At 44.8% G+C, this 7,500-nt stretch overlaps 2 protein-coding genes across 9 annotated transcripts in view; both read right to left on the reverse strand.

The window, feature by feature from the left end:
- The window catches only part of tle2c (TLE family member 2, transcriptional corepressor c), a 24,273-nt gene extending 23,917 nt beyond the window's left edge, over window positions 1–356 (reverse strand). For both annotated transcript variants that reach the window (XM_076295067.1, XM_076295066.1), the window contains exon 1: window positions 1–356. This exon is cut by the window's left edge and continues 447 nt beyond it. The gene's annotated coding sequence lies outside the window, so the exon portion shown is untranslated.
- A 5,420-nt stretch (window positions 357–5,776) lies between these two features.
- The window catches only part of LOC143134581 (TLE family member 5-like), a 27,330-nt gene continuing 25,606 nt past the window's right edge, over window positions 5,777–7,500 (reverse strand). For all 7 annotated transcript variants that reach the window (XM_076295073.1, XM_076295070.1, XM_076295069.1 and 4 more), the window contains one exon: window positions 5,777–7,500. This exon is cut by the window's right edge. The gene's annotated coding sequence lies outside the window, so the exon portion shown is untranslated.

Raw genomic sequence — 7,500 nt, forward strand, 5'->3', positions numbered from 1 at the left:
TCTCTCGCCTCTCCTCCATCACTGCTCCGCTTCGTTCCGCGCGCCCCCCCTCCCCCGCCTCGCCAGCCAGGAAAACATAAACACAGCCAGCCGTCTACCCCCACCCCACCCCCCAACACTCACACATCCAGGAACAGAAACACTCTTTTCGTTTCCCTCTCTCTGTGTTTTCTCTCGTCCTCTCTCTTTGAAACACTGCCAAAAAAGCCAAGCGGGGAGCTGTAGAAAATCTAAAGATACAGGAAAAGAGAGCGAGTGATAGAGAGGGGGAAAAGGAGGAAAGAGGGAGGAGAGAAAAAAGAACAGCAGGTCAGTAGCTGATCCACTGGGCTTTTCAGCAGCAAACCCCAGCCTGTATTATCCTGTGCCTCTCGGCTGCACATGAACTTGGCAGCAAGCTAAAGCTGCTTTTAAGGTGGCGCCGCGGGGTTGCTGTAGCTCACAGGCGGATGCGCTCCAGAGAACATGAAAGGGGGGAGAATTTTATGCTGAAAACTGAACACACATTTTCTTCATACGATCTTAAATGTTGACGCTGGCGGTGAGAGAGGAGAGGGCAAAAATAATGTGATCTTCTCTGCTGAAAATGAAATTGTGTGGCGGGAATTGTTCTCAACGACCTTAATTTTTCTATTCGGCTTGAAGTCTCCAACTGCTGTATGCAATTGGTCAGAAAAGGAACAAAAATGAACCAATGAGATGCGCAAGGACCCCACGTTGGGTCATGACAAAGTGTGTAGTCTGAACCAATCCCAGTTGCTGAATAGAGCGTCTGGAATCATGGGTATTGTAGTTAGTCATCTTCATATCCTGTCTAGAGTGGGGATAATGTCTGTATTATCCTGGCCTCGTATGCTTAAATCAAACACACTCCTCCACCTCACAACAGTGGTTTTGCTGTATGTACATCTGCTCTAACCTCTACGTTCCCATGATCACACAAGAAAACAGAGGGAAAACCATTAATTAGGATTGATGCATTCACAGTTTTTTTCATCCTACAGTTCTGCTTCCCATGTGTCAGTGCTGCAGTTGGTCTTCACACTAAAAAGCCGATTTCAGTCAGGCCCCCCCAGTCAGCCCCCCCCACACACACACACACACACCGATACAAACGCACGTACACACACACACACAAGTGCTGATGTGGGGGCAGTCGGTTCCTTACATCTCCTTTATAATCTCTGTAGCTCTTCAGTTAACCCACCATGACATCATGCCAGGTCATCAGGCTCGCAATGATTAGGGTGGGCGGTCTAGGGTGGGGGAGTTTGATGACATCATTCGCTCATTCATCTGTGCTCTAAAGTGGGTGGGTGGGTGAAGTGGAGAGGAGGGGGGGGGGGGGGGCTTCCTCATATGTAGAGAGCAGCTCTCCTCCCCTGCAGCCCAAGCCCAGATTTGGCCCTGGTTTGGCATAGGACCTTGCCAGCCCCAGATCTGGCCCTACTTTAAGAGCACCAGTAAGGAACGAGCTGCAGGGGTTCCCATGCAGTCAACTGCAGCCCAGTCCAGACTATATCTATCTATGTCTACTGCTGCTGATGACTGAATTAAGGACATTTAAAAATGTGGTCATCTGCAGATATGATGCCTATACAGAAAGGAGAGAAGAGAGAGAGGAAGAGGAGAAGGAGAGAGGAGAGGAAGAGAGGGAGAGAGAGGAGAGGAAGAGAGAATGAGAGAGGAGGAGAGAGAGAGCAGTGGCGTGCAAAAAAAAAGGCATGCAGAGAGAAAGTCCAGCTGCTCTGTATTGTATGAGTGATGGCAGCTGTGGCAAGGAAGGCCTCTGAGGAGGAGTGATGCAAACCATCAGTGTGTGTGTGTGTGTGTGTGTGTGTGTGTGTGTGACTGTGATTGTGAGAGCGAATGAAATTCAGACTGAAGGAGAGCAGCAGAGTGACAGCAGGAGAAAGAGGGAGGGAGGGAGGGAGAAATGGGGATGGAGAGGGAGGGAGAAAGAGAGGCCATCTTGAATGGGTACTGTGCAGAAGACAGCAGTCGGCCATGGGTAATGTCTTTATAATTAAGATATGACAACAGAACATGAGGGGGAGGAAAAGAAAGGGAGGGACAGAGAGTGCATATAAGAGAGAGAAAGAGAGGAAATGAGAGAGGGAATAGGAGAGAGAGGTGGAAAGGGAGGGGAAGTAGGAGGGAGGGAGGGAGGGAGAGAGAGACCAGTATTGAGCTCATGTCAGAGTGAGTGTGTGAGATGAGTAGCCAGTGGCATCCAGCAGCTCTGACAGACACCCTCTTTACTGCTCATAACGATCTGTGGCAGTCACTCACTCGCACGCACACACTCACAGACACTCACACGCACACACACACACACACACACAAACGTGCAAGCACATATGCATGTACGCACGCACGCACGCACACGCACGCACATGTGCAGACACACACACACACACATACATACATACAAAAACATGCACGCACACACACACACACACACACACACACACACACTCGTACACACACACCAGGGTTGTGCACAATTCGAATTGCAATTCTGCTTCCTGTTTGCTACCTCAATTGAAATGCAAGTGAAATTTAAGAATTGAATTGGAATTTAAGATCCAGTTTCAATTCAATTCTGGAATTTTGCAAAAGCCTGACACACACACATACACGCATGCATGTGCAGACACACACACACACATGCACGCACGCACGCATGCACACACACACAAACACAGACGCACGCACACACACATACATAAGTGAGAGAGGGCCTCAGGGTGATATGCAGATAAAAAGATGGACAGATACACATACATTCAACAGACAGGCATATAGTTAGAGATAGCTAGATAGATAAAAGCAAGTCGAACAGACAGAGGGAAGGGTTAGAGAAAGAGATACCGTCAGACAGATAGAAAGTGAGTGCACTTGTTTGACTATAGTTTGACTGGATACACAGAGATGACTGACATGATCCATTCAGGCAATAAAAAACAACAAAATCCATCCACCCAATGAAACTATTTAATCTTTTACAGGGATTATTACAAGAGTATTACGCAAATTAAAATGACATAAATATAATATAACATTTTGTGTTATAACAGTTTTTTAATCATGAAAAAAAAATATTAAATAATAATATTCCCCTGCATTGCATAGTACGAATCTGAAATGTAGTCATCATTTCCATGGAGATTAGATAAATGGTTGGGACTGTTGGGACTGATCGGACCCTGATCTGGCTGTATTCTGGTTCTGATCTGGTCCCGATCTGGTTGTAATCTGGTTCTGATCGGGCCCTGATCTGGCTGTATTCTGGTTCTGATCGGGCCCTGATCTGGCTGTAATCTGGTTCTGATCAGGCCCAGAGGCTTCTCGGTGTCAGCTGCTATTTGAGTTAAGGGCTTATTCACATTTGGCAGCAGGAAGGGAGGAGTGGCTAATTACTCACTGGCCAAATAGTTTGAGCAGCTGTGGAGCTCATGTGACCGCTGTACGGAAGAGCCTGGGGGTGATGGTGGTGGGGGGGGGGGATTACACTGAGGGCAATGAATGATGTATGGGGGTGGGGGTAGTACATGTTTACCATCACAGGTGACAATGGAGGCACTCAATGCAGTATCATCCTCTTAACACCCATTGCTTATACCCCACCCCCAGTACTGTCCCAGTATGTGTGTGTGTGTGTGTGTGTGTTTCAAATCCAAGTTCTCTCATACTGCCATAGTAAGTCACATACCTGGTGCTTTTCGTAACTCCCACAGTGGATTGTAGACAGATGCTTACATCTCAGCTGTGTGCTTATATTACCTGAGGCGCAGATGGCCTTGGTGTCACTAGTGCTTGCTCCTCTGGTTTAGAGAGAGTACTGCTCTTCTTGTCTTCTTTGAGAGACCAGACCTTTCAGGAAACTATGGCTATTGGTTTACTTAGATTTATTGGCTTACTTGAGAAAGCTCGATTTTGATCTGATTTTAAGGGAGATTGCTCTGTACGGTGTCGGCTTAGTGGCAATGAAACAACACCCCATCAATCTCATCATGGAAACCAGGCTGTGAGAAGAAATTGGGATACAACGGAGTGGGCATAAAATGTATTGGGTAAACATCTCCCTCCAGTGGCCAAATAGAGCTATGATCTCCCACAGGTGATGGGCTTCCCAGTGCTTTTCTTTACTGAGTGGTGTAGGTATTTACATTCCTGTATTTCAGTTAAAGTACTGGGGGGTATTCCAAGTACGTGGTTTAGTGACAAACCTGGGTAAGTTAACTCAGAGTAAGTAGTAAACCTCCTAATAGAAGGCTTTGTTGTGGGAGGTTTACCACTTTCTCTGAGTTAACTCACCCAGGTTTATCACTAAACCAAGTACTTGGAATACCCCTCAGGTCTTCCCTAATGGGATGACTCAAACAAAGGTATTTTGCCCAAAGACTTTGTAGATTTATGTATGACCTGTATGCTAATAACAAAAATGTAGGCCATTTACAAAAAGAACTATAGGGCTAAATCATCTGTAAACACAAATAAAGGAGGATATGTGACGGGGGCTAAAATTGTGCACACCACATCATTTCACATTTTTTACAGAATGTTTGGGGTACTTAAAACTCAAAGTTACTTGAAGGTCTGATGAGAGAACAAAATGTTTTGAAATGCATCAATCTCTTAAATAGGTACAAGTATATTAATGTCTTATATTGTGCCTTTAATGGCATACATATAAGATAAAGCTGTTGCCACCACTCAATCACTGTAACTGTTCAGTCTTGAGTGATTATGTTTTGCTTTTGTTGTCATTTAGCGCTGTGGTCCAGTGAGGAATCTCACAAAGTAGGATTATGGAGTTATCCGGACGATTGCAGGGAGTTAAACCCCAAATGGCAGTTTAGGCTTAAATCCCTGCTCTGGATTAGAGGGGTTTCCAGGTTTTGTGCCGTTATTTGACTAACTCTGGGAATCTTGTTTTATGAGAAAACAACCAATAATATCTCAATTTCAAGCCGTTTTTTTCCCTTTTGACTAGAGGAGTCTGATGGAGGTGTGTCAGCTTGCCTTCTAGGCCGTAATGTCCCAGCCTTGGGACAAACACACAATTATACATGACATCACACTTCACAAACCCAGAATTGATCCTTTGTGTAGTCCTCCTTTTTATGTTTAAAGGCATTGTTTGAGCGAAATAAATGGACATCTTTGTCCCCCAAAAATGTTCTTTAGTTTCCAGCCTCCACTGCTTGTGTGAGCCAATGTAGAGTTCTACACAGCCCCAAATAGGATACTACACAACACCCAACTGCGGTAAAAACATTAGGGTGGGTCTGTGGAGACAAATCTTTGCTGAGGGTGCGCATAAACACTTACGAGCTAGCCTGTAGGTGATTGACTGTCTGTACAATAATAATAATAGATACAATACAATAACAATTACTTGTTTTTCCTGGTGTGAATCGGTTAGTTTGAGTTGGAGGTTTTCAGTTCTCTATTCTTTGACTGCCTGACCCAGGTTCAGCCGCTAATTGCCAACACAGACATCCTGACCTGTCCTGACTGGAAGGGCTGGCGATGACTAACTCTTCCCACACTCTCTTCCATGTGAACATATCACTGTAAATGATCCATCCCTATAAATAGGTCTACATAAATATTTAGTATAAACCTCAAACCACTCTAGCACTTCACATCTCTCTACATTTGAGCTGGTTTGTAAAGCTGGTATGATTGCCAAGCACTGCTACTGCTGCTGCTACTACTACTACAACCAAAGGGCCTACAATCACTAAAGAAAGTATGCAAACACACATTCACGTCCACAGAATCTTTTATTGGTAAGGCACCGTTAATACTTCCTTACTGCTCATGATCTCATTCAGTTATAGTAAATGTTTTTTTTTTTACTTCAATTTTAGTTTTTCCATTTTTCTTAAATGAAGCTATAATATGAGTTTTCAGAACACAAACAACATACATTTTTTGTTGCCAAGTACACACTGAAGATTTTTAACATACAACACAAAATCAAGAATTTTAGAAATGACCTTTACAAAGCTCAAAAAAACGCTTCTATACCATCACAGCAGGCGAGAGGAGGAAAGGACAGAGGGCGGAAAAGAGAGAGTGGGGAGATAGAGGGAGGGAGGAAGGAAAAGGGAAGAGAGAGGAGTATTTCATAGTGCCCCCATTTGGTGGCGCATCAGTGCTGCGTACACCACGACAGTGACAGCCTCCAGGACACACGGGCTCGTACACAAGCACATTCACACGCACGCACAATAAAATGCGAGTTTTTTTTGTTTGTACATACAAAAATGTCCTTAAAAAAATTATATGTATATCGATATATTTATATATGTATATAAATTGGCCCTTCACAACACAACGAACACGCGGCGCATTCGTGAGTCTGAACACAGCAGAGCTTCTCCCGCTAGGCTAGCCACCTCACAAACCGGTGTGCTCGAGCCGACGAGCAGCAGCCCACTTAAGCAATAGCAAATAAGGAGACCACTGCGCATCATTATGGAGGTCAGGGTGGGGACCCCACACCAAGAAAAAAATTTTACTTTGTTGTCCTCCGTTGCAAAGCCATTCCACTTACAAAATACAGTCCAAACTGTGGGCCCCGCAGGATTTCAGATGGGGACGTTTCGTCTTGTTTGAATGGATAGATGGCGCACATCGCCGTAGAGATGCCAGGCCTAAGCTGTGGTGCTCTGGCTAACAGAGAACCATCGGAATAAGCCAACGCCTTCACTGCATGCACTCGCTGCAAGAGGTTTTAGAAAAAACATTGTGAATGACACAAGGTCAAAAAACACACAAAAAAAGAAGGAAAAAAAGGAAGCATCTCGCACACCATCAACCAGACAACAACAAACTAAAGTCACAAACTACTGCTGCCTCTCCACCTGGAGACTTTACAACGCTTTCTAAACTGTTCAGAGCAACAGACCCACTCATCCTGGGGCTTACGAAGCTTCATAAACTGTTTACAGAATAACTCACCAACACCAGGGCTTATAAACTGTTTATGGAGTGTCTAACCCATTCACCCAGAGGCCTGCGACTCCTGTGACATACAAACTGCTTACAGATCAACTAGTCACCCTGGGGCTTATGACTGTTTATAAGCTGATTACAGAGCAGCTACACAGCTTATGCCAGGGCTTATGAGGCTTTATTAAAACTGTGTATAGAGAGTGTATACCCATTCACAACGGGCCTTGTGGTGATTTATAAATCATTTACAGAGCAGCTAACCCATTGATGCGTCATGCATCACCCTTTAGAACATGTTTACAGGGCAGCGGTTCTTTTTCGTGCTCGGGCTTATGATGCACTATGAGCTCTTAATGAGGCCCCCTGGCTGGGCAGAGGGTTTAGCGTGTTTGGATATCAAGTGCACTGCATGAGGTCATTGAGAGAATAGGGAAAAAAGTTACACAAAAACACTAATATAGGACCTAAGAGTCCCCCCACTACACACACACACACACACAAACATACACACTCACACCCAGTGTGCTT

This window comes from Alosa pseudoharengus, unplaced genomic scaffold (genome assembly GCF_046254945.1).
Source record: "Alosa pseudoharengus isolate Yale_2024_CS ecotype anadromous, Long Island Sound unplaced genomic scaffold, YU_APseudo_1.1 YU_APseudo_1.1_scf_2, whole genome shotgun sequence".
NCBI classification, from domain to species: Eukaryota; Metazoa; Chordata; class Actinopteri; order Clupeiformes; family Clupeidae; genus Alosa; species Alosa pseudoharengus.